Here is a 27,005-nt window from a genome sequence, read left to right on the forward strand (position 1 = left end):
GCCACAGCTGCTAGACTCACCAGCCATGAGCCTGGCTTCTGGCTGAGCGGCACTCCCCCTGTGGAAGTGCACTGACCACCAGGGGGCAGCTCCTGCATTAAGCATCTGCCCCCTGGTGGTTAATGCATGTAATAGCGACCAGTTGTTCTGCCTTTTGGTCGATTTGCATATTAGGCTTTTATTATATAGGATAGACATTTAAAACTCACTGATTAAAATAATTCAATCAGAACTTCTGTTAGGTGAATTTTACTTTAAAATATTAATGATAAAAGATTAAAAGTATGCACTGGAAAAAGAGGACAGCCGTAGATTTATTAGCTACATGGCTGTCATTGAAATACTGTGGAGTCAGACAGCCTCTTTGATTTGCTGGCCCTAAAAAAAACCCCGAGTTACCAGAAGCACCTGTGCAGGAGTTTTTTAAAACTGGGCTGTGCTGGCTGAGTGGTTCAGTTGGCTACAACGTGCTCCCAACTTGCCAAGGTTTCGTGTTTGGTCCTAAATTAGCACACATACAAGAATCAACCAATGAATGCATAAATAGGTGGAACTATAAATCTTCCTCTTCTGTCTCCTTCCCTCTTTTTCCTCCCTTATCCTCTCTCTAAAATCAATGGGGAAAAACCCCACAGTGAGATAATGGTGTATGCAATTATGTATCTTAGTTTTTTCCCCTTGAACATTATGATGTGAACATTTTCCATGTAAGTAGAGTATTTGAAATATATTATTAAAAAAGACATTGGATTATAATCTTTAGACATTCAGGCACTGCACTCATTTTCTGCCATTAGAAAGTTTAAGATGAATCTATGGGTCCTTACAAGAAATATTTCTAAACTATTTTTATGTTAAAAAAGCAAAACAATTAAAGTTATGTATACATGTAAGCTAAAACAGAGAAAAAATGTTTACTTTTCAACAAGCACGGACACGCTTCATATACTCCAGGCATGTTTTGAAATCCTTTACACATATCGATTCATTTGATCTGGTTTTCATGGCCATTTTACAAATGGGGAAACTGAGGCACAGGGGCACTCATCACTCCCAGAATCACACACGTGAGAGCAGGGGCAGCGTCTGCCCCGGGCAGTCCAGCTGCACCGTTCCTCCTCCCCCAGCACCTGCTGCCCCATCATGTCCCTGCACACATGCTCTTCCAGGCACAGAACCTTCTGGAAGGTCACACTGACACTGTTGCTAGTGTGTCTTAGAGGAGAGGGAGACAAGGCTGAGGATGGGGAGGAGCTTTGCTTTGGATGTTGTTCCTTCCCCAGCTGCTTATATTTACAGCCTCATGAGGGAGGGGCAGGTTCCTCTGAGCCCGGTTTGGGGAGACCCCACTCAGTGACCCAGAAGTCCCTGCCTTTTCTGTCCAATTTGCATATGATTGTTTACAAATAAGATTAGTACACGGAACATAGTCTTCATTTCTTTCAGAAGTGAGAATCTGGAGAGGACAAGGTATTGGCAACCTCTGTCCAGGGTCCTGGACATGCCCCGTCCAGGCCCAGTCACCACCCTACAGACTGAGGGGCGTGGCCTGGTCCCCTGTGATCCCCACCGGGTGTCCTGGATGCCCCTCCTCCCTGAACCCCTGACTCTCTAGGGAAGTCTGACCTCAGACATCACAGAGCCCGACCCCTCTGACTGCGGTTCCCGCCCGTGTTTGTGGCTGGGTGAGCCCCGGAGCTCGGGGAGGAGTTTCCACCCGCCGTTTGGGTGAAAGCCAATGGGAAGTGCTGGCACCTCTTTGGTGACGCCCAGACCGTCTTTGGGAGGCAGGTCAGTTCTTCCCGTGAGAGTCCCGGCCTCCCACACTCAGCCCGCTGGCTGGGGGGGACACGTGGAGAGCCCCGCCCTGGGGTTGGGGTGCAGGAGAGCCACCTTTTCCTTCCCCAGCGCTGGGAGCTCCTCCCTGGTTCCCACTCATAGCGCCTGCCCGCCCTGCGCCCGCCTCCCGCCAGGGGGCGTGCTGGCTTCACCTCCCTCCACTGGGCTAGGCAGCTGGTGGGGGACAGATGCAGCGCCAAAGCCCCTCCCTCCCTGGGGCCGCGTCCCCCTCCCTGTCCTAGGCCCTGGTGGGGTGGAAACAAGAACTGGATCCCGGTGACTGGGATGCAATTGTTATTCCGTGAAACCCGCAGATCCTGGGGAACACCTGACAGTTGTTCTTACATGGGAAACGTGGACATTCCTTGTGACCCCGGGGAGCCAGAGAGAGGACCCCATGTCCACCACTTAGGACCCTTCCCAACCGTTCATGAGCCGGGACAGAACAGGTAAAACTGCAAAGTTTATTAAGTGCCGTGTGTTTGGTGCCAGGTGAGAAAGGAGTCGAAGGTAATGGGGTTCTGCCTCATGGTATTAGCTGTAGGCATTGGGGTACTTGGGACCTCCAAAGGCTAAACATTCTCTCACGATTGTCCAGAATCATGGAAAGGGACCGTCACCACTGAGGACAGAGTTAGAGTGCTGGAGGAGCAAGCATCAGACGGGCACATTGACTCTGAGCGTCTCCTGTCCCCAAATATCCCCTCAGTCCTGGAGCTCAGTCAGCACCAGGGCCCCGTCTCCAGGCTCACGGAGGAAGCAGAATCCGCAGTCATCTGGTCACCCGTCCTCAGTCAGCTGACACTGCGGAGAGAGAAGGTCAGAAATGCAGGGACAGACGGTTATGGACAGGGGAGTGGAAAAGAGAGACACAGGAGGACAGCAAGGAGGATAAGAGGGAAATAAAACTAAAGGAGAAACAAGGAGAGAAAAAGGGAGAGATTGACTAGAGCAGGTGGACAGGGGTAGGGGACAGCCAGAACAGGGCAGTCTGGGTTTCCACATCCTCCCCAGTCCCCAACAAGCCCTATTCCTGTGAAGGGGACAGGACCTTACCTGGAACAAACCCTGTCATCCAAAGATGGGCCCAAGGAGCACTCCTGGCCTCTCACTTTTACCACGAAGGCTTCCTGGGGTCTGAATGACCAGGGACAGCACTGCTCGAAGCAGACCCTGAAGGTGCAGTTTCCACACTTCCTAGTGCTGCTCAAGGGCACCACAGCATCGTCATAGCAACAGTGCTGCTGGGGGTCATAGAACTTGTCCCCACATCTTGAGTGTGACTGGCACAGCATCAGGTGAGCACCCGTGGGGGACACTGGAGGAGACAGAGCTGGTGTGGCCCAGATGGCAGGGCAGGCAGCGCCCACGCGGGGGCCCTCTGGGAGCCACCCACCACCCGAGTGTCCCTGTCCCTCCTGGGCTCACCTGGGGCTCCGTGTGAACAGAGGGTGATGGTGCAGAGAGCGGTGGAGAAAGCTGTGGGGAGGAGCTGGATGAGGTGCAGCTGATGGGGCAGCCATGGGTCCCCTCAGGGAGCCCTGCCTGGGGCAGGGGAAGGGCTGAGAGGGTCTCTGTCCTGACTGAGGCTCAGGACCGGTGGAATGTGAGGGGTGCTGGCAGGATTCTTGGGAGAAATGGGTTTAAGGTTCTGGGGAATGTGGGTGTTTCCTGGGCAGGAGTTGAGAGCAGGAAGCCAAGGGTCACTCAGGGGGCTCAGCTGACTGGGTTGCTATGGAGATGACCCCTATGGAAGTCTAGAAGACTGGGTTTGGAGTGGGAAAGTGGGGTATGGGTGGCATTGGGCATGAGTTTCAAAGCCGAATCCGAGATGTGGATGGAGATGATATTGGGGAGATGGATTGGGTAAGGCCTGGTGCTAAAGAGGAGAAGTAGGTTGAGGTAGGGATGGGGTGGTGGCTGAGATTGGAGCTGGGCTCCGAGGGAATTGGGGTTGGGTCCTGCTTACCCAGGATGTAGCATCGGGGAGTCATGGCTCTGGGTTGGCTGCAGCGGAATCAGAAGAAGGTCTGCAGTTCCCAGCAGGTGCTTTTATCTCTGATACAGGCGGGTGATGTCATCGGGGCTCCTGCCTCCTGGCCAGGCCTGTGGAGACACGCGGGAACCTTGGCTTAGGAGGACCCAGACATCATCTCTGGCACCATGGAATCCTTTGAGAGCCAGGATTCCCCCCCCCTCATGAGACTTTCCCCAAATGCCTCCCACTCATGCCCAGCTCCAGGGCCTCCTCAGCAAGCAGGACACGCCTCAGAGACACCCCTACTTTTCCAGGAGGAGTCCAACAAACAGCTTTTCCATTGCATCCTTTAAGTCTCTTACTTTTCCCACTGTCTTTTGCACATTGCTAACCTCTCACATCCTTGGGGTTGGGGGGTGGGGTGTGATCTCAGCTCCCTGACCTCAGAGCCCTGACCAGGAGCTGCTCACTGAAGCACAGCTCAGGGTACTCAGGTGAAAGTGATGAGTTTTTACACTTGGGAATTCCAGGTTGAACAAGGTTGGGGAAAGGGGGAAGTAAGTGGGGAGGATTCAGGGGTGGCTCATGAGACAGAACCAGGGGAAAGGCCCTGGAGGAACCTTGTACTCACTCCCCCAGGGCCCTCTTGCTGGTCTCCCCTGTCTCTTCATTCATGTCCGTTATTGAGGGGCACACGTCCACTTCGCACCTCAGATGGTCCAGATTTTGTTTCAGACGCAGGTGACGAATGGGGTGAGCAGGCTATTCAAAGGCCATAATTTTCATGGCGTTCATGAGAAGGAGGTCAGGAGGGAAAGAAGGAAGGTGGGAGAGATGTGGGGGGAGGTAGAGAGAGAGAAAGAGAGAGAATGTGAATTTTAGCTTGGTTGTTGAGGCCAACAGCATTATCAGTATTACTTGCCTGTAAAGTTCTGTGAGGGAAATCTCACCACCTTCAATAGACTCTCCAAGGCTTTGATCTTCAGGATGCATGTTCAGAGGGAGATGGGGGTGGGATCTCCCAGCGTGGGCCATGTTTTCCCTGGTTGAATTCACACGTAAGAGACCACCAGCTGCTTCAGTTCCATGGGTTGTGGTGAAAGATGCTGCTCCTTTTGTAGTCAGACCGGATGCACGAGGAAGCCAATGGGAGGTTCCTAAGTTGTTCGAGTCCTGGGACCCACTGCCTGTTTTATTTATTTTTAAAAAATATATTTTTATTGATTTCAGGGAGGAAGGGAGAGAGAGCGAGAGATGGAAATATCAATGATGAGAGAGAGTAATTGATCGGCTGCCTCCCGCATGCCCCACACTGGGGATCAAGCCCGCAACCCAGGCATGTGCCCTTGACTGGAATCGAACCCGGGACCTTTCAGTCCACAGGCTGACGTTCTATCCACTGAGCCAAACCAGCTAGGGCCCCACTGCCTGTCTTAAGGAACAAACCAATTCTTGATGCAGGAGCATAGTTTTCAGAGAAGCAGTCACTGTGCCACTTGGTAACTTGGTCAACTCGAGGCTGAGGATGTCTAGCCTCTGCTGCGGGGCCGTCCTGGCTTTCACTTTAGAAGCAACTTTGAAGGAATAAAATCTTGAGACGAGTTGGCTCTGCTTAGCAGCTTCATGTCCCAGAATTGCTCTGAGTCATGGTCATTGCCTGCTTAAGAGAAAGCCGAGTTTCTCTCCCTACTCTCTTCACATGCATTCTGATCCTTCTCAAGTTTTCTGTTGAAAATTGTCATCCTCCCCAAAAAAAAACATGCCTGAACCCAGAGGCTTGAGGGAGTCAGGCCAGTCCATCCTGGTGGCACTTTGGGTGCCTTCTGCGGAGCACTTGTTACATCTCTCTTTATGCTTTGCCCTCAAGGAAGACACTTGAGAATCAGGCGCAGTTGTGGTGTTTTATTGTCAGTGAGAAGGGAACGAGATGTTTCAGGGACAAATATATCAAGGGTTTTAGATTTAGTTGAACAGACCAGCCTACACTCCACACAAGCAGGTGGCGGAGGGGAGGGGTGTCAGAATCACACTCTAAAGTGAAGATACAGAGAAAGTAACATTCCAGCAACAGAAATAAAGAGACCGATCACAGTGGTCAGCACCAGTGGTGTGGACAGTTCCTTCTGCTCTCTGGACACAGGCACCCATTCAAATGTTCTTACTCTTCATTTTTATATGTGTGGTAAAATTCACATAACCTAGTTTATGGGGATCAGGAAGGAGGGAGCCACTCCCCCGAGGGAGGCTGAGGATACACTTTATTGCCAATTTTTCTTTCACTTTCTTTTGAAAACGTGTGTTAGCTGCATGATGCAATATGTTTGTTCTAGAAGATGCAGCCAAATCAGTAATATCAGTCATTATTAAAATCAGTAATTAAGAAAGCTCTGTGCCCAGTTCCAACAGGCACACTCCAGGCTGGGTCTGGATGAGAGCAGCCTAGATTTCTAGCCTGGATTGGGCCCCTGTGTGTGGGATGGGGGAGCAGAGGAGATGATGCTATAATCAGTTGATGCAGAGAGCTTATTCTGCACGGAGGGGCCCTTAGGCCTCCCCAGCCTATGAGATCCAGACTTCAGCTGAACAAAAGCATTACAGGGGGGACAGGGAGGCTGCCTGGAGGAGGAGAGGTTTGAGCTTCAGGCACCAATTCCCAGAAAGTCGGTATGTCAGGACAGACATGTTGACTTAGATACACCCTGGACACAGTGCTTTCATTCATTCATCCACTGCTTCATCCATTCACTTATTAATTCATTCATTCAATATTCCCTGAGCACCTGCTCTGTCACCAGCCCTTTGCTAGTTGATGCTCCCCAGGGGTGACTCAGTCCCAGGCCCTGTCCCTCTGGTTCTCAGGTCCATTGGCGTACACAGACCACCCCAAACAATAATGACCCAGAGTTTGAAGGGCTGGGAAGGGGAACCAAGGGCATCAAAGGGTGGCTTCCTGGAGGAGGGCACATCTGAGCTGTGATTTTAAGAGTGAGCAAGAACTGTGACTCTTTCAGTGGGATGCAGCCCTGGGAGAGCAGAGGGCGGGGCAGGGTCAGTCACCTGTGGCCTTGATGAGGATTCTGGACTTTATCCAAGTGCATTGGGAGCCACAGCCGGGTCCTAAACAGGGGATGAAGGTGGTGAGATTTGAGTCTGTGGAAGATCCCAGTGTCTGTCTCCTGTGAGGGAGTGGACAGGAGGCAGGAGACCTGGGAGGAGGCATCTGAAAGCAGAAATACCAGAGTCTAAATGTCTGTGCTCTCCCAAGGGGAGGGGGCAGCACACTCCTCTCCCTGCTCTCCGGCCGACCCCCTGCCCCTTACACCTGCTGGTTAAAGAAATATTCCCCAAACTGTGAGTCATGACACTCTTTCAGGCTGTAAAACCAATGAGTTTGTCAAAGCAGATACTTTAAAAATTAAAATAGTTGATTGGAAATAGAATGTGAACCATTCCTGGGATATTCTATCTGTTCTTGAACTGTCTATAAGTGACAAAATGATGTAGCATCTATTTTTTTCCCAGTGAGTCACGTACAGATACTTAGTAAACATGAGAATGGAAAGGCTCAGACTTGCAGTTTCCTTTCCGGACTTAACTGCCCCCTCCTCCCCCAAAAATAAAAGGGTTCAGCTCTCACGTCTTCAGTCCCAGGTGCTTCCTGTGGGAATCCAAGGTAGGCTCCGCACCCTCTAGGTGCCTCTTCCAAAAAGAGTGTAAGGTTGGCCCGGACACCATCCAGACGTAGAGAGAAACAGGTTCCCTGGGGCAGAGTTGGGGTTGGTCTCTCAGCACAGCCCGTCCTCTTGGGCTTGGATCCTGGTCTCTGTAGCAGCTGAGTCAGGACGTGGGTGGAAAATGGAGGGATCTGGGCAGGGCAGGGGGTCTCGGAGGCTGTGCTGGTGAAATGGGCATCGAGGGCCAGTCCATGGACACTTTGAGCCCCTGACTCGACAGTGATGAGGGTTTTGGGTCAGACAGTCCTGGGTTAGAATCCTCACACTTCCTCAAAGGGTAAAACAGGCTGCTTACAAGTAGCTCCATTCATCTCCCTATAGAAGAGGAAGATTTGATTTTTCGAGTGACTGACAGCTTTGAGCCCCACTGCACATGTGAGCTGATTTTGCCGCCCTTGGTGGCAGAACAAAGGACAAACCCTCCACCCCCGCCCACATGCAGGAACCTGACCTTGGCCCAGGCTCTAGTGGAAAAAAAGTCAAAGTCAACCTCCACACTTCATGCCTGTTCATACCTGCTTCACACAGAAATGGACATGAGCCCTTCCCCTCAGGGTAATGTTGTTGCTGCTCCTGGGATCAAAGATAAGCATTGCTTCATCTTCAGTGGTGCCCGTGTGTCCTTCTGTCATCCAGGGCAGGCACCTGTGCAGTAGAAAACTCAACGCCCATATTCACAGTCCCCAACAAGCTGCCTCTACATCCCCATCTCTGTGCTGCCCCTCTGGGATGTCTGTATGGGATGAGTCTGGCATCTCTACTGGACCTACTAGTGGAGCCCCATGGGGACGGAGACCAGGGCTGCCTCAGTCACTCCCATGTTCCCAGTTGTTCCCACTGCAAAGGATGCTCAGGGTCCCAGGGTGAGCAGGAGTCTACTGGAAACCCCATTGGCTGAATTCTCTGGGCTCAATTTTCTCAGGGAGATCCTGGCATGAGGCCTCACTGCAGGTCACAGGCACAGTGATGTAATATCTATTTTCCTGGTGAGTCACCTGTCCCTGACTCAGCCCCTCTGGAAAGGGCAAGTGGGCCCTGATTTCAGGCACCCCGGGAGCCACCCCCAGATGACATTCCCACAGCTCCCTGTGGTGCTGGGAGAGCCGTGAATATGAAATGTGAAACAGACAAAATGCTGCATTCTGTAATGTCACAGGCTTCCCTTTACCAGCAGGTGCTAAAGAGGCTGGATTTCCTCCTGGGTGCACAGGGTGTTGTTTTCACCTGGCCTCAGGGCACTCCTTCCAGAGAACAGGCAGAAATTGGTGGAACTTCTTGTTTTCAAAAAGAATGTTGTGCACTTGACTGGGAATCTAACCCAAAACACATTGAAGCCAGGGCCGACACTCTTAACAACACAGTCACACAGGCCAGGGCTATGCCAGTATATTTGAAGGGAATTGCTCTTTAAGATCTCTCAATGAGTCTTCTGTCTTAATGTCTACAATTCCATGGGTGATGATCACTGGCTTTAGGACCATAGAGGCTACAACATGATTGCTACAGAATCACTAGCCTAATTGGGGTTGGAGACTCCTGCAGCCAGCTAGATGGAATCGGCCTCTTCTCTGGGTGCGTCCAGCAACGTTTCTGTGGAAAAGACTGCAGGACCAGTGTGTTCACACCTCAGAGGATCTCCAGGCATGTTTGTCTTCTGTGCTTAAACTCACTGTCCTTGGAAATAATCAAAGGGTTTTGTGGATTTCTGTACCCTCTCAGATCTTTACCTGATGATCAGGGTGCCCAGGCAGGAAATAAAAGGTAAAGGAACGTGGCATCTATGGACCTGGGGTGTAGCTTTTGTGACCCAGTCAGTATTTCTGTATATTTTGGTGAAAGTCCTTCATTGTTTGGTATATTTGATGTCACTGACACAGGATTTGACCTCCAAGAGGATAGGAGATCCTGGATTGAATAGAGAGATGCCAAAGGAAGTGTTGGACATACACAATTTTATTTTGACATTTTGAATCATTTTTCAAACGTTTTAATTAGTAAAGACCACATTTCAACTGTAGCATTTGATGAGTCTTGACATAAGCATGAAACTGAAACCATCACCGTGGTCATAGTATTGCTCATGTCTGTCACTGTGTGTTTACTTCGTGTCTTTTTATCATTTCTCTCTCTCTTTTCAATAGCAAAGGCATTTGTGTGCTCTTGTCTCCAACCCCAAATTACTCCTTTCTTTATTAATCTATACAAGGGACATAATAGCTGAGTTGGTTGGGCAATAAAAGGCCTCCAAGCCCAGCCAGAGTGGCACAGTGGCTTGAGCATCATCCTATGCACCAAGAGGTCACTGGTTCCATTCCCAGTCAGGACACAGGCCTGGTTTGGGGCTTGATTCCCAGCAGGAGGTGCGCCGGGGGCAGTGGATGTTGTTTCACTTCTACAGCAATATTTCTCTTCCTCTCTCTCTAAAATAAATAAATAAATAAATAGTCTTTTAAAATATTTAAGGAAAAGAAAAAGATTCAGAGAAATTCAATAGCAACAATTGGTAGAGTATCTGTCAATAAGTTTGGTAACACAGCTTGTTTTTGCTAATTTGGGGGGGGGGGTTCTCTAACGTGTTATTTTGTTAAGAGAACCGGAATAATCAATCAAACAATGCCGGAGAGTTTGGAGTCACACTTTAGTCACCGTGGTGGCCTTAGAGAAAATGAATTCAAATTCTAAGCAAGGCTACAAGCAGAACTTCCCTTTTTATTAAAGAGCCAGCCCTATGTGTGCTTAGTGGTTATCTCGCTGCTGGCCTTGAAAACAACACAGTTCTATCCAATTAAAGAATGCACCTGGCATGGCATTGAGATTATGGGCATATCTAGTCTCTGGCCTACAAGGTCAGACCGCGAAGTTTATCTTCCTCATTATTCAAGCAGGCTAAAGCAGGCTAGAAAGCAAAGTTATTTTTTTTAGAATAAGAGGCCGTCTAAAGAAAACAGCAGAGAATTCCAAACAGTAGTTTTACAAAATAGGGGTTAGCCTTCTCAATTTAAGAGGGCAGTTTTTACCCTGGCAGGTGTGGCTCAGTTGGTTGAGCGCCATCCTGTGCACCAAACGTCTACAGTTCCATTCCCAATCAGGTCACATGCCCAGTTTTTTGGTTTGTTCCATCCCCAGTCGGGGAGGGTGGGTGGGTGAGAAAGGCAACCCACTGAGGTTTCTCTCTCCCTCTCTCTAAATAATATATGTATGTATATATCTGTCTATATCCACATCCATATCCATATCCATATCCATATCCATATCCATATCCATATCCATACCTATATCTATATCTCCAGGCATCAATTGTGTTTCAGCTTCATGCCCAGAGAAGCAGAAAGGCCAGACATGGCTATGTAATGGCTGCAATGACTCATGACCCTATACCCTGACTCCAACCAATCAGTGGAGACCACAAATAAAAAAAAGAACTAAAGACCCAGGCAGCTCTTGCTTTCACAGGAGCACATTAACCCACTTCCTGCTTCTTCCAGGGACAAACCTTTACTCTCTTCCTCCTAAGCTCCAAGGGCCCTCTTCTTGGCTCTATAACTTCTTTCCTCAGCCCACACAGCCCATCTGTCTTACTTAGTCTACCTCCCTAACTTTCTAAATGAACTCACTATGATTTGAGTTCCTTGGCTTTGAACTTTTTTCTTAGCCAAAATAAAAATCCAAGGTTCTGAACCAAGGTCAAGTCGCCAGTAACAACTGGTGTGGTTTTGCCGCCAACAGCGCTAGCAAGTTAATTTATCCTGAGGAGGCTGTCATAGGGACCCTTGATTTATAGCATTTTTAAAATTCTTATTTCTAAATTTTCATTTATTGATTTTAGAGAGAGGGAGAGGAAAAAACATTGGCTTTTGTTGTTGCTGCTGTCCCACTTTGTATTTTTAATCCTCACCCCAGGATATGTTTATTGATTTTTAGAGAGAGGAAAGGATAGAAAAATATTGATTAGTTGACACCCTATGTACCCCTACTAGAGATCAAACCTGCAACCCAGGTATGTGCCCTGACTGAGAATCAAACTCGCAACCTTTTGGTGTACAGGATGATACTCCAACCACCTGAGCCACTCAGCCAGGGCTTGTTCCACTTATTCATGCATTCATTGGTATATTCTTATATGTGCCCTGATGGGAAATCAAACCCACAACCTTGGCATATTGGGATGACACTCTAACCAACTGAGGTACCCAGCCAAAGTTAAACTTTTATTTGTTGACTTTATAGAGAGAATAAGAGAGTGAAAAAGAGAAATATAAATTTGTTGTTCCATTTATTTATGCATTCATTGATTGATGCTTGTATATGCCCTGACCAGAGATCTAACCCATCACCTTGGCATACCAAGGTGACACTCAAATAATTGACATTACCTGGCCATAATTGATTTATACTGTTAAAAAACAAAATTCAGTGGAATAAATTTAAATCTGTAATTGCTTTAAGTGATTCATAAATGGGAAGCAATCCATCTAGCAAATTGAACAGTATATTCAGAATTGTAAGAAAGGGAACATTTTATTGGTAGAAATGTATAAGGTGGGACTAAGAAGCTAAAAAAAAGTGACTTACTTCAGGCAATCACCTTCACCTAGGGGAAAAAGGGGGTCTTATTTGAAACGTTTTACAGGAGGCAAATAATTGGCTAAACTAAAAAACAGTATTTTTTTTTTTTAGAAAGGGCGCCTTTTCTATAGGGAAAAAGACCTGGAAAATTTTTTATCATAAGGTTGCCTGTTTTTTCTATGGGGGATGGAAAAGGTCCATGAGACATAATTCCATTTCTGGTGCTTGACCAGAAAATTTTAAACTGGATGATTAAGATTGTTTCTGAGAGTGGTGGGAACTACAATTATATCAGGTATTAAACTAGGCTTGGTATCATGGGCTTTCAGCATGAGTGATGCCGTGTGGGGCCTGTGGCTTTCTGTTCCAAAATAGCCTTTTGTGTCCAGCTGTTGATGTTGAGCATGGACCCTTGAGTTAGGACTCACAGTTCATTTTCTGGTCAGGGCACATGCCTGGGTAGTGAGCTCCATCCCCAGTTGGGGGCATGCAGCAGGCAATCAATCAATGATTCTCTCTCATCATTGATGTTTCTCTTCGCCTCCCCCCTCTCCCCCCCCCCCCCGCCCCCTTCCTTCCTCTCTCTGAAGCACAGATAACATCTGGACTTTGAATTGGCATCTAAGGGGAGGGGGTTGCACAGTCTTGTGGTTCTGAGCCCCTAAACCAATCTACAGGTAGATAGGTCAGAATTGAGTTTTTGCAAAAATTAACCAGGAGCAAATACTTCCCTCCAGGGAGCAGCAGCGGATCCCTCCAATGGCAAACTTCCTAGTTGTTCACAGTGGAGAACAAAGTGCTCTCTGGAGCTCTGGGAACTACATTACCCAGAAGTCCGAGTGCTAGTTGAGCGAATGACACATCAGGCTGAAAGCATTTCCGTGAGATTTCCAGGAGTTGGGGTGGGACTTCCGGCGTCATCTCGCTGACGGTCCAACTTGCTCGTTGCCCGAAGTCCGTTCGTCCTTTGAATTGCAGTGTGGGTTTTGAGGTGACAGAAGGGAGTAGACCCCAGGGAGTTGTGGTCCCTGCCGCACAGAGCGGGGGTGAGGTCGGCGACCCCGCGAGTGACCTGCTTCAGGGCGGGGACCGAGTCCCCTCCTCGCCCGCCGCCCCGCCCCCGCCCCCGCCCACTCCGCCCGCAGAGTCCGATGGCGGTGGCCGCTCCGAGGCGCCCGGCTGTGGTAAGTGCGTCCCCCGGGCCTCCCCGCCTTCCCTCCCAAACCTGCAGCCCCGGGGCGGGCACCCGTCCCCTCCTGCAGCCCAGTCCCCGCGTCAGTACCGCGAGGCGTTCGAGGGTGACGCCTGGTGTGACGGGGGTGGGAGAGGGTGAGGGGCTGCGGGGCCGCCGGGGAAGCAGCGCGGGGGCCACTGACCCCGGAGGACGCAGAATCCTGGGGTCCGTCTTCCCTGCGCCCTAAACCGTCTGGGTCGGAGTCCCGTCTAGTCTGGGAGGCAGAGGGATGTGCCTTCATTCTGAGGGTCCTTGGGGCCGTGGGAGGTTGTGAATCGCGGGGACCGGGGCTGTGTTTGGGTTTTTAAGGGTTTTGCAATCCTGCTGTTGTGGTGGCAGAATGCACGGAGGACGATCAGCAGCACTCTGAGGGAGGAAAGTTTAACTTTTAGTTCGCAGATCTGCCAGTCCAGGGGAATTCTGGATCCAAAGCCTGAACTGAACTCCTGGGGAGGCCCCTGAGGGTCCCTGCAGCTCCGCCCAAGTCAGTCAGAGTGGGGAAGTAAGACTCCAGTTTTAACCAGATCCTGAACTAGGTTGCTAGCCTGTCCCCCCACCCCTCACCCCCCCCACACGCCCATTTTCCTTTTCACTGAGTGAACAGACTGGAGTGGGGTGTGGAGGGGAAAAGGGGCCCCATGCTAACCGACAAGCTCAAGGAAGGCCTGCATGGATGTTGCAGAAATTAATTACCAGGCGACCGGAAGACACGGAGACTCGGAAGGTTCAGGAAAAACCCTTTATTTGCAGATGCACTAGTGCGGTGACTCAGGGGAGTCATTCTCCAAAGCCCGAGTGATGAATATGGAGGAAGCTTTCCTTTTATCCCCTTAGTTTCTTTGTCCCCCAAATATGGACCAGACTTCAGGACTTTTAGGGGGCTTTGCAGTCCCATCCCGTTCCCCCACCCCCCACCCCGTTGGGATGGGGGAAGTGAGAGAACACCCAAAGGCCTGGCTTGGCTGGTGCCAGCCCTGCCAACCCCCTCTGGGGGTTGTGTATGGTTCATGGTTTATGGCAGGCGTCCTCAAACTACGGCCCGCGGGGCCACATGCAGGTGTTTTTGCCGTTTTGTTTTTTTACTTCAAAATAAGATATGTGCAGTGTGCATATGAATTTGTTCATAGTTTTTTTAAACTATAGTCTGGCCCTCCAACAGTCTGAGGGACAGTGAACTGGCCCCCTGTTTAAAAAGTTTGAGGACCCCTGGTTTATGGCCTCTGTGAAATGGGAGTATTCCGGGAAACGGGTTCTACAAGGCTGGACAAGCTTTACAGATAAGAATGGGGCTTAATTATACTAGCAAGAATGTGCATCAGAATGCTGGTTACTGGCACAGATTCAGATTGCTAGCCCCCCCAATTGTCTTACATTCCTCCTCATGGCCTTCTAGCAAACTGTAAGTCATAAAGCAACCACAAAGGATGGTCTGCAATTAAAACTTTAAAGGAGGATTAAAAATGGCAGGTTACCACCTGTTTTATACATCAGAATCAAAGGGTAAAACATAAGGCGAGACATAAAATCCATTGGTGATAGAGGAATCAGGAGCAAGCAAAGCAGGAAAATCCCTGATAATGGGTAAAAAGTAAGAATATACTTTTACTTTGTGGTTACTTTAGGTCACTGTATGCCAGGCCACCATGCTAGCCCTCCCTGAGCTTGTCAGGTGAGCATGTGCCCTGTTTTTGTGCACTTGAGATTTAAAGGGACGAGATGAGGACAACCCTAGGGTTTTTGGTCGTAGCAGCTAAACTGATACAGGCTCTGTCAACTGGGCTGGGGAAGATGGTGGTAGGTTAATTTTCTTTGGGAATTTCAGAAGGTTCTTTTGGTTAACATTTTTAGAAGTTTCAACAGTGAGTGGAAATATCCAGTGAGCAGATGGACACTTGGGTCTAACATCTGGGAGGGGTCCAGGACGGAGATATGCAAAACTGGTAGCGCTTTTGTGCACCAGGGCAGAGGTGGCGGAGCTGAGGGGGCAGATCTTGGGTCTGAAGACGTGAAGCAGCTAGAGATTACACAATGGTGTGCATAATTAGAGGATGTTTGAGCTGGGTACCCGGGGTGTCGTTTTAAGCCCCTGTTTTGCTGTGTCTTGCAGGAATGATCTGGGACATCCCAGTGGATTTGTGTGGCATTAATGATGGAGCCCTTCTGGCATGGCCCAGAGCTTAGATGGCATTTATCTGCCTCACTTCCCCTTCCCCTTATCCTGCCTGTTGTTGCTGAGGGTGATAAGTGATTAATGGGACTGTGAAGAGAGAGCAGGCAGCTGTGGCACCAAGGCTGGGGGTCTTCTGTGAACTGGGGGGTCCTGGAAGGTGGTTGGTTGGAGTAAGATTGTGGGTTCTCAGACAGACTATTACTGACTCAGCATATTCATTCTGACAGGTTGGTGTGACCTTTGAGGATGTCGCCGTGTACTTCTCCGGGACAGAATGGCAGCTTCTTGATGAGGCTCAGAGATGCTTATACCTCGATGTGATGCTGGAGAATTTTGCTCTCATATCCTCACTGGGTAAGAACATCACTCTTCTGGTTTGTTCTTCTTTGAGCTCTCCTGCACCCTCCCCACCCGCCCCCTCACCCCCACCCCAGGATGTACTTTGTTTCTTCTGTTTTAAGCTCTAAGGGTCCAGCACCCAGGCAGCTATGGGCAGCAGGAGCTGCCCTAGTTTTTAAGGGTCTTCTTTTTCCCTCACAGACCTACGCTTTCATAAACTTCATCTCACTTCAACAACAACAAATGCTCGCTCTCCCTGGTGACCTGGCTAGGCTTTCCATTTCCCCAAACTTCCTTTCATGAAAGCGTGCTTAGTTCTCACGTATGGGCACAACTTGCTTTCCCAGTTTTCTGGGCAGCTGCTGTGTTTGTTATGGCTGGGATATCGGCACTGCCCCTTTTTCTTCCTGCAGCCCCCATACATTTCAACAATATTAAATCTTCAGATCCAAGAATATGGGATTTCTTTTCAGTTTTTTGTGTTTTCTTCCATTTCTGTCATCACTGTCATATAGTGTTCAATGTGCACACTTTTAAACTATTTGTTTGAACTTATGTTGTGTGTTTTATTGTTTTTGATACTGTTGTAAATTTGACTACTTCATTTCATCTTCAAAGATTTTGCTGTTAGTGTATAAAAATGGAAGTGATGTGGAATCTTGACAATTTTCTGTATGTAGTGTCTGTATGTCATCTGCCAACATCTCTGATGATGGTTTGTAGTTCATAGTGTCAGCTGTAATGTCTTTCATTTCTGCTTTGATTTATTTTGAGTGTTGTTTCTCTTGTTTCAATGCAGCTAACGTTTAGCCAGTTTTGTGCATGTTATCAAAAAAATTGCTGGTCCTGGTCTGTTTTGCTCAGTGGTTAAAGTCGGCCCAAGGACCCAAGGGTTTCGGGTTCAATTCCAGGTCAAGGGCATGTGCCTGGGTTGTGGATTCACTCCCCATCCCCCATGGGGCACATGTGGGAGGCAACCAGTCTGTGTGTCTCACATCTGTGTTTCTGTCTCCACTCTCTTCCCTTCCTCCCTCCCTCCCTTCTACTGTCTCTGAAGCAATGGGAAAAATAACCTCCAGAGAGGATTAACAAAGAAAAAATAAGTACACAAATTTTAAAAAACAGCCCTTAGTTATGCTATTCCTCTTTTTGCCTTTCCTATTTCTATTTTATATATATATATCAGTTCTAACATTGATCGCTTCCTTTGCCAGCCTTAGGTTTACTTTCTTGATGTGTTTTTAATTTCCTGTGGAGCAGGGTTAGGCTGTTGTGTATTTCAGATTTGTCTTAATATAGGCATTTATCTGTATACAATTTACTCTTGGGCTTGCATTTCCTGCACCCCATTCATAAGCTTTGGTAAGTTGTCTTTCTATGCACATTGCCTCTAGATGTTTGTGGGGTTTTTGCACATATATTTTTATATGTTTTTATTGGTTTTGAGAGAGAGGAAGGAAGAGGATTAGAGAGATAGAAACATCAATGATAAGGAAACATGATCGGCTGCCTCCTGGTTGCCCCATAGAAAGGGATGGAAGCCCACAACCTGGGCATGTGCCCTGACCAGGAATACAGCCAGTGACATTTTGGTTCCTGGGTTTACGCTCAACCTCTGAGCAACACTGGCTGGGTGCCTCTACATCGCTTTAAGGTCCTTTTTTAATTTCACTGACCCACTGGTTGTTTAAGAGTGTGTTATATTTAATTTCAACATATTTATGAATTTCCAGCTTTCTTGAAACTGGAATTGATTTCTAGTTTCTTATATTGTGATCAGGTAAGAATCTTGAAGTGATTTCTTCTGCACGTTTGAGACTTATCTTTTGACCTACCATTGTGACAGATAAGAAACTACAAAACTTCTTGGGCATAAGCGATAGTGAAACTGAGACAAGAAAATTAAACAAACTCAAACACTTTGGACAACTTACAGCCAGCTTGTGAATCTAAGAGCTTATCTTCTTCAGATAAGAACATGTGGAAATAAATAGTTTACACCTCCCTCTCTAATCAAAGAATTCACAGCTCGAACCCCCCTGGTCTGCGAAAATAGAGAACAGGGATCCAATAAATGTCATTTGTGCCAGTTAACCCGAGGATAGATAACGTTAACCGAATGATAGATAAAGTCAGATGAACAAATAACAAAAACCCCATTAGAACCAGACAGACTCAAGATAAAACATTAAACAGAACAAAAGACAAACCCAAACTTCCTTGTACACTAATTCTAAACCATTAGCATATTACAAATGCACCTGAAAAGCTGATGAATATGCTTATGAAACCTTCCCCTTTCAGATGCTCGCCCTCAGGAACAAAAAAAAGAAAGAGAAAGAGAGAAAACCTTCGGGACAGTGCTGGTCTGGTAGCTCAGTTGGTTTGAGCATTGATCCAATGTATCTAGGTTGTGGGTTAGATCTCTGATAAGAGCACATAAAAGAAGCAACCAATGAATGCATAATTAAGTGGAACAACAAATGATGTCTCTTTCTACATTTGATCTTTCTCTAAAATCAATAAAGAAAAATTTAAAAAAGAAGAGGTCCTCAGGACAAAGACTCAATGCCAGCTCACTCTAGGCTATGCCCATGCCCCTTTCCCAGCTTAAACTTGTAACTTTTCTCTAAACTTTACGGGTTCTCACTGGACATTTGGCCAGAGGAGCACCTGGCAGCAGCAGCTCATCCCAGGCTTACTCCTGATCTTACCTGCATTTTCCCCTTGTCTCTGACATCCCAGTGACCTGACAGCAGCCCTGCCTTGACTCACTGCTTTCCTGTGACCTTTCTGTGTCCCTGGCTTTAACAAAGGCACTCTCAAAATCACCTGGACTCCTCTTGACAGATCTTTGCTACTCAAATTCAAGAACCCACCCAGTATAGTCTGGCCTGACCCTGGTCCCTTTTGGTAACAACTTCGTTACGTAGAGAATGTTTCATGTATGGCTTGACAAGAATGCCTCTTCTGCATTTGAATGGAATGTTTTGTATATATACAGGATTAGAGTTGCTCTAAAATGTAGTCAAACTATAGTAATTCCATATTTATTTCAGACAGGATGATCTAGCCTTTGTGAAAGGGGAATATTGAAGTTCTCTACTAACATTATTTTCCTTTGGATCACTTATTATTTGCTTAATGTACTTAGTTATTCTGTCCTTGTGTGCCTATTACTTAAAGTTGTTAAGCTCTTGATTTTTCTTATATTCATGGGGTAGGTTGTGGCCAAGGGGATTTTTACTGGAATTCTTGCTGACATACTCTATGGGGTCCTCTGATTTGTAACGTTCGGTGTTGCAGGAGCTGCTGTGGTTCCTAAGAACCAAGTTCCACCACAGAACAGGCCACTGGGGTCACATAGTGCAAGCTCTGCAGATGACAGGCATTTTCAATCCTTGTGTTTTGAACCATGCCGTTTCCACACAGGTTTGCTCACCCAGTCAGCCTTCCTCTTCCTCTCTTCACTGCTGTCCATTTCCACACAGGTTTGCTCACCCAGTCAGCCTTCCTCTTCCTCTCTTCACTGCTGTCCAATATTGGTCCATGCACATTTCTTTATATTTACCTCAAACATCATCTGCTCCTTTTCAGATAGTTCTTATTGGTTTGTGTACACTCCCATGTTCCCTGACTGGGAATCGAACTGTGGCCTTCCTGGTTCATCAGCCACCCCCAACCACTAAGCCACCATGGCCCAACGAGATAACTTTTGGCTATGGGGTCAACATGTAATTCACCAGTGTTTCCTTTTGTTCAGGTTGCTGCTGTGGAACACGGGATCTGGGGGCATCCATTGAACAGAACGTTTCTGTAAGAGTGTCACAGGCAAAGAGGACCAAAGTACCTTTGTCTTCCCAGAACAGCCACCCCTGTGAGAGCTGTGGTCCGGTCTTAAGGGACATTTTCCAGTTGGTCGAGCAGCAGGGAACACAACACAGCCCGAAACTGTTGAGGTGTGGAGCGTGTGCAAAACCATTTTATTTCAGTGCGAAGTGTCACCAGCACCAGGAGCAGCACAGGAGAGGCAAGTGTTTCATAAGAGGTGTGGACAGGGCCTCACTTGTGAAGAGAGGCACATTCAGTGTGTCCCACAAGCTCCTTACTAGTCAGAAGGTTGGACACAGCATCCTTACTGCCTCGGGACAACTTCAGCAACAGGCTACACATACCCCAGTCAAACCAAGTGAAATCTCGAAGGCAGGGGTTATATGTCAAAACAGAAAGAATTACCGTACCAAGAAGGAATGTAAGAAAGTGATTGGCTGCAGTGACACTCTTGTTCCAGACCATGCTGGCCATACTGGAAGGCAGTGTCTTGCGGGCCCTGAAAGTAAAAAATGTGTTAGAGGAATCTCTGGTTTTCACTATCAGAATGTTCACTCATTGGAAAAGCCATACGAGTGCAGTGACTGTGGGAAGTTCTTTAGAAGAAAGGATAACCTGAATGAGCACCAGAGGATTCACTCTGGAGAAAAGCCTTATGAGTGTGGAGAATGTGGGATGTCCTTCAGCCAAAAGTGGAGCCTGAATCAACACCAAAGGAGTCACTCTGGAGAAAAGCCATACGAGTGCAGGGAATGTGGGAAGTCTTTTACCTATTGCTCTGGACTCCGTGGTCATCAGTCCGTTCACACTGGAGAAAAGCCGTATGAGTGTAGTGAATGTGGGAAATGTTTTACCACAAAATCCTACCTTCATGTTCATCAGAGAATTCACTCTGGTGAAAAGCGTTACAAGTGCAGGGAATGTGGGAAATCTTTTACCTATTGCTCTGGACTCCGTGGTCATCAGTCCGTTCACACTGGAGCAAGGCCGCATGAGTGTAGTGAATGTGGGAAATGTTTTACCACAAAATCCTACCTTCATGTTCATCAGCGAATTCACTCAGGTGAAAGGCGTTATGAGTGCAGTGAATGTGGGAAATCTTTTATGTGTAACTCAAAACTCCGTTATCATCAGAGAGTTCACACTGGAGAAAAGCCGTATGAGTGCAGTGAATGTGGGAAAACTTTTGTCCATAGCTCTAGCCTCCGTTGTCATCAGAGAGTCCATACTGGAGAAAAGCCGTATGAGTGCAATGATTGTGGGAAATCTTTTGCCTTTAGCTCTCAACTCCGTTGTCATCAGAGAGTTCACAGGACAAAGACCTTATGAGTGCAGTGATTGTGGGAAATCTTTTGCCTGTTGCACTGGACTCCATTGTCACCAGAGTTCACACTGGGGAAAGACCTTATGAGTGCTGTGAATGTGGGGAATCTTTTATGATGCTCTCTCCTCTTCATAAACATCAGATTTCACACAGGAGAAAGGCTTTTTGAGTGTTGTGAATGTGGGGAACCTTTTGGGTGACAGATTTTGATTCATCCATTGAGGTGAATTTGATATCTCGGTTTGTGTCTCAGAGTGTTGTTGGACATGGCTGTGACATTCACTCTGCAGGACAGGGGACAACAGGATGTGAATTTTTGGGCGTCATACTCAGAAGTGATGCTGGAATTCAGCAGAATCAGGGTCTTATTGGGTGAGTGCTCACCTCTCAGCCATGAAAAGGCCCCAGGGCTTATGTTCTTCTATCCTCTATGTCCAGAGTGGCTGTATGCAGCAATGGTGTTCACCATGTCTTTCCTGCAGCCCTGACCATATGTTGAGCCCATGATGTTTCTTGCACCAAATTTCTTTGGGTTGAATTTTTTTAAAAACTCAAACCTAGACCCCAGTGCACAGCACACTTGCAGAACTGACATGCTTACTCCTCATTTATTAATAGAGATACACTGTTTAGGATATATATAATCTCCATAAGAAAAATGTAGATTATTTTAAAGAGAATAATAACCATGGTCACAGCAATAGTCCCCTAAAGAAAGGCCTCATGTCAGATCAGTTGCAGCTATAGTTCAAACTTCAGTCTTTAAATTGTAACGTCCGCCTCATTTTTTAGCTTTGAGATCCTTTACAAGCATGATTATGTTGTTTTTTGTGTTTTACAATATTTTATTGACCTCTTGTATCTAAATTTCACTAAATGCAGTGGGAAGTTTTAATACCCACCTTTATCAAAAACATCTCACACATACACAAAACCAACTCAGGAAGATACTGTTACAGAATCCATTTACAACTCATGCTCTGAGAATGTCAAAAATATCTATCCAACATTTGTTCTCAATTCACTCAGAAAACAGAAGAAAACACACTGTCTTCAGGCTCTTTAGTTTATGGGCAGCCAAGTTCTTAGAATGAACATCAGAAGGCCCAGGGCATTTGCTCAGAGATGAGAGTCAAAATACTTCAAACAGGTGTGGAAAACTGGAGGGGAGATATTAGGCAGCTCTAGAGCAAGTGGTGGTGTGAGACCATGCCTTTCAGTTCCTCAGAATATAGACCATCTGGCCCTGGGTCAATATTTGTGTTCCAACTGCAGGAAATAATTGTTTCCTTCCCTAACATTTCTTACTGAATTTTCTGAGATATGTTCTATTCGGAACTCCTAAGAATATAACATGTATCAGGAAATAGAGATTGTGTACCTCTATGTTTGCACTGGGTGCAAGATGGCTGCAATGTTGGCATCCGTGAAGGCTTGGAAAGTGGGCATCTGTGCCTGGGATAAAGATTTTGGATCCCAGGATCTCGCAGCCTTGCTAAGAAATGATCATTTCACATGTAAGTTCAGTGACAATGTCTGCATGAGGACTGCAAATTCTTTCTGGAAGTGAATTAAATCAGACTGCAGCGAGGTATTAATGTTGATTAATGGCGGTATACAATGAGCATTACGTAAATAGCTTGGAGAGAGAGGGCTCCATGAAGCCTGACAACAGGTAAGTCTTGATATGTGGGAAATAAAGGACACCGAGTTCTCAGAGATGAGAGAATTAGCGTGAGCTGTGGCCCTGCTGGAACCTTGGCTACCGTGAAGTTCTTGTGTCTAAAAAGCATGAGTCCTCCTGGCAACTCAGTTGGTTAGAGCTTCGTTCCCATGCACTGAGGTTTGATCCCTCCAAGTTAATATCTCTCTCTCTCTCTCTCTCTCTCTCTCTCTCTCTCTCTCTCTCTCTCTCTCTCATCTTCCTCTCTATCTCTAAGACAATTTTCTTTTTTTTTTTTTTTAAATATATTTTATTGATTTTTTACAGAGAGGAAGAGAGAGGGATAGAGAGTTAGAAACATCGATGAGAGAGAAACATCGATCAGTTGCCTCCTGCACACCCCCTACTGGGGATGTGCCCGCAACCAAGGTACATGCCCTTGACCGGAATCGAACCTGGGACCCTTGAGTCCGCAGGCTGACGCTCTATCCACTGAGCCAAACCGGTTTCGGCTCTAAGACAATTTTCAAAAAATTTACATAAATTGTGAGTCCTTTTCATCATGGTAACTTGAGGAAAAATTAGTGGGCTGAGAAAGATAGAGTAGTGTGAGAGGAGAACAATTTAAGTCAGGGCATGTTTCATTGCTTCAACAATCATTTCCTAATTATCTCATCTGCTTCAGAGGCTCACTACATTCTTTGTCATTTATCCATAAAGAAGTGTGTTCTCAGGCAGGCTTGTTCAAATTTGTTGAAGGAGTAGCCAGTAAGTAAAAATATATATATTTTATGTTATAATAAATTATAAGGAGACAGGTGTGAAAATATAAAGCACCCAGGAATAACAAGTATGGAAACCTGAGGATTTTAAGAGAGAGGAGAAAGGGATTTTACTACATTTGGAAGATTTTCCCAGACAAAAACTAATTTGAAAAATGTTCTTGTGCCAGGAGCTTCCGTGGAGTGTTAGACCCGGCCTAGAACCACAGTGCCAGCGACAGGGTGCTGGAGACTATGTTTGTATTTTAAATTTGCATGTTATTGTTGACAGTGTAACAGATGTCTCCCATGCCCCCCCTCATGCCCTCCACTCTGCCCCACCTCTACCACCACGCCCATTCCATCTGAGTTTCATCAAACTGTTCCGTGCATCCATGTATCTGAACATACTTTCAGTTTATTTTGTTCACATGTAAGCAAGATGATGTGATATTTGTTTTTATCTGACTGGCTTATTTCACTTGGCATAATAATCTCCAGGTCCATCTATTCTGGTAAGAAATCCTTTTTTGCAGCTCATAGTATTCCATTGTGCAAATATACCTTCGCTTTTTACCCACTCATCTACTGATGGACACTTGGGCCGTTTCCAGATCTTAGCTATTGAAAATAGTGCTGCTGTAAACATAGGGATGCATATATTCTCTCTTATTGGTGTTTCAGGACTCTTAGGAAATCCTCAGAAATGGTATTGCTGGGTCAAAGGGCGGCTGAGGAGGAGGGGCAGACCCCGCAGTGTCAGAGGGCCCATCCTCCAGTGTCTGATTGGGTGGAATAGTGCCCTTGGCTCCACCTGTGGACTTCAAGCTGGAAGGCTGGTCTCTGCTACATGCAAAGGCCATTCCTTACAGGCAACACCCGGATGCTCAGGCCGGATTGCTTCCTGCTTCAAATGCCCTGCAGCAGTAGCAGGAACAGCAGGAAACAGTAAGCACTCACACCACGCTAAATAGAAGGAATGAGACCTGACCAACGCCACGCCAGGGCTGCATTGCTGGCTCCATGCCAGGACCCCACGAATGACCTGAAACAATACCTCTGAATTGGGAACCTTAAAAAGAATGTAAGTGGGAACTATTCAGCATCCATAATACAGAAGTATCCCAAACACAAGGGTAATTCTGCTTTCAAATGTGCATGGAGAATTTCAGTAGAAGATCTACCACATCTGGATGCTGGGATGACTGAGTGTTACTTTTCTTGGGGACACTTCCCTGAAGGGGCCACATTGTGCACAGGCCCAGGGGACCTGCACTCTCCCCATCACCTGCTGTGAAGAGTAATGGTAAGGAACCCAAGGCAGTGAAGACCTTGGAGATACCACCCCAAATTCTCTTGAGTCATTAGGTAAACTTAGTTCATTATTATTATTTTTTAAAATATATTTTATTGATTTCAGAGAGGAAGAAATAGATAGAACCATCAATGATTAGAATCATTGATTGGCTGCCTCCTGCATGCCCCCCCACTGGGGATCCAGCACACATCAAGGCATGTGCCCTTGACCAGAATTGAACCAGGGACCCAGGGCTAAATCTAGTTCATTGTTAACCTAAGTCTCACTGCTGTCTCCCTGGACACAGTATATTTTGTGAGAGAGTTGTTGGCAGAACCTCAATCCTTTAAAAAAAAAAAAAGTTTTTATTGATTTGAGAGAGGGGGGAAGGGAAATGGAGAAAGAGAGAGACGGAGGCAGGGACTTGGAGGGAGGTGTCAGGATGGTGACGCTGGGAACGCCCAGCTGTGGGTGCTAAAGGCAGATGGAACGTGTTGGGGATAATGTGGGTTACAAAGCAGCATTCAGATAACCAGAGTTGCTTTTTTAAACTAAAGGGATATATGTATAGTTGTATGTGCAAGTGTAGGAAATAATTTTGAACTATGGATCTCAACAAGTTCACATACTTCTAAGTTGTGAAACATGATCTCCACATTTACTGATGTTCATATACATACTTTTGTACATTAGATGAGTTTTACATTAAAACTTTATTTCAAGAAACAAAATATTTTTCACACAATATAATTTAAAACATTTAACATTAAAACTGTTATGTCAAATAGGGATTGGAGATTTCATCGGCAGTGTAATTTTGAATATATCTATTTTTGCCCACTGTCATTTGATTGCTCCCTTTTTTCGTAAAATATGTGATTTTTACATATTTTGGTCAAAAAGTCTTTTTCTTTTCTAATATTATTTAAAGTTTTATACTTAATCTTTGTATTTGGGAGAGGGGTGGGAGAGAGTACCAGATTACTTTATTTGAAGGAATGGTACAAATGAAAACCTAAGTGGATGACTTAGTACTAATTTTTGTGTTTTTTTTATTCTTAATTTTTTCCATTTTGGAACAGCTGAGGGTTTCCATTATTTGACGTATGTAAAAAAAAATGCTCTTTTTAAATCCTAGTAGCACCAAAATAAAATGAAAAGCAAAGCTCCTCTCCCATTCTTAGCTATTCTAGCATTGAATGCACTATAATTTCTGGTGTGACCTTCCAGAATTTTCTGTTTATAAAAGCATGTCTGCATGGACATGATGGAGGCAGGAAGTACAAGAGAGCAGGCATTCTGTCCCTGGAGGGCCCAGGTGAGGCTCTGACCTTGCCCCTTCCTATGTGACCTTGGGTGCGTGATGCCCTCTGTGCCATGTAAAATGGTGATGAAAACCAGACCAAATGAGCCCTAGCTGGGTTAGCTCCGTGGATAGGGCATCAGCTTGTGGACTGAAGGATCCTGGGTTTGATTTCGGTCAAGGGCACATGCCCGGGTTGTGGGCTTGATCCCCAGTGTGTGTGTGGGGGGGGTGGGGAAGAGGTAGAGGGGGTGTCGTGCAGGAGGCAGCCGTCAATGATTCTCATTATTGATGTTTCCCTCTCCCTCTCTGAAATCAATACAAAAATACATTTTTTAAAAAAACCAGACCAAATGAATCTTTATTTTTAAAGGACTATAAACAATACCTGAAGCCCTAACCGGTTTGGCTCAGAGGATAGAGCATTGGCCTGGGGACTGAAGGGTCCCAGGTTTGATTCCGGTCAAGGGCATGTCCCTGGGTTGCGGGCACATCCCCAGTAGGGAGTGTGCAGGAGGCAGCTGATCGATGTTTCTCTCTCATCGATGTTTCTAACTATCCCTCCCTTCCCCTCTGTAAAAAATCAATAATATATATATTTAAAAAAAAAAAAAAAACAATGCCTGAACATTGTATGAGCAGTATAAACTTTTTGTTGTTTGTTTTACCTTTCATATATAAATACCTCACACTTTTCCTTTTTTAACATAATAGTTTGAAATATTTTTGTATGAGAAACCATAAAATCATCTCAGTCTTTCTAATGGCAGAGTATTAGCACAAGAATTATTTAGCCAACATCCTTATCTTATAATAGATGTCAAAGATATTTTAATGACATGGAAAATGTTCACAATATAATGTTAAAGAAAACAAACTAGGGTACAAAACATGTGCATGCCACAGGCACCCGGTTTTTAAGAATGTGCACGTGTGCTCACGTTGGTTCAGTTTTCCTGTAGGGCC

General features: G+C 46.4%; 1 long non-coding RNA gene and 1 pseudogene across 3 annotated transcripts in view; one reads left to right on the forward strand and one right to left on the reverse strand.

The window, feature by feature from the left end:
- LOC307092536 (cytochrome b-c1 complex subunit 2, mitochondrial-like) overlaps window positions 1–5,442 on the reverse strand; it is a 31,857-nt pseudogene extending 26,415 nt beyond the window's left edge. The window contains exon 1 of the transcript in view: window positions 5,314–5,442. The product of the transcript in view is annotated as a cytochrome b-c1 complex subunit 2, mitochondrial-like (transcript). The remainder of the gene's footprint in view (window positions 1–5,313) is intronic.
- Window positions 5,443–13,044: 7,602 nt separating this feature from the next.
- LOC307116516 lies at window positions 13,045–24,470 on the forward strand. Of its 2 annotated transcripts, XR_013815224.1 has the most exons (4): window positions 13,045–13,301; window positions 13,751–14,344; window positions 14,553–15,875; window positions 19,624–24,470. It is a non-coding gene; the product is annotated as an uncharacterized lncRNA (long non-coding RNA). The 2 variants fall into 2 exon arrangements; XR_013815225.1 differs by lacking the exon at window positions 13,045–13,301 and having other exon boundaries at window positions 13,502–14,344.
- Window positions 24,471–27,005: the final 2,535 nt, after the last annotated feature.

Source organism: Cnephaeus nilssonii (genome assembly GCF_951640355.1).
Source record: "Cnephaeus nilssonii genome assembly, chromosome: 20".
In the NCBI taxonomy this organism is placed as follows: Eukaryota; Metazoa; Chordata; class Mammalia; order Chiroptera; family Vespertilionidae; genus Cnephaeus; species Cnephaeus nilssonii.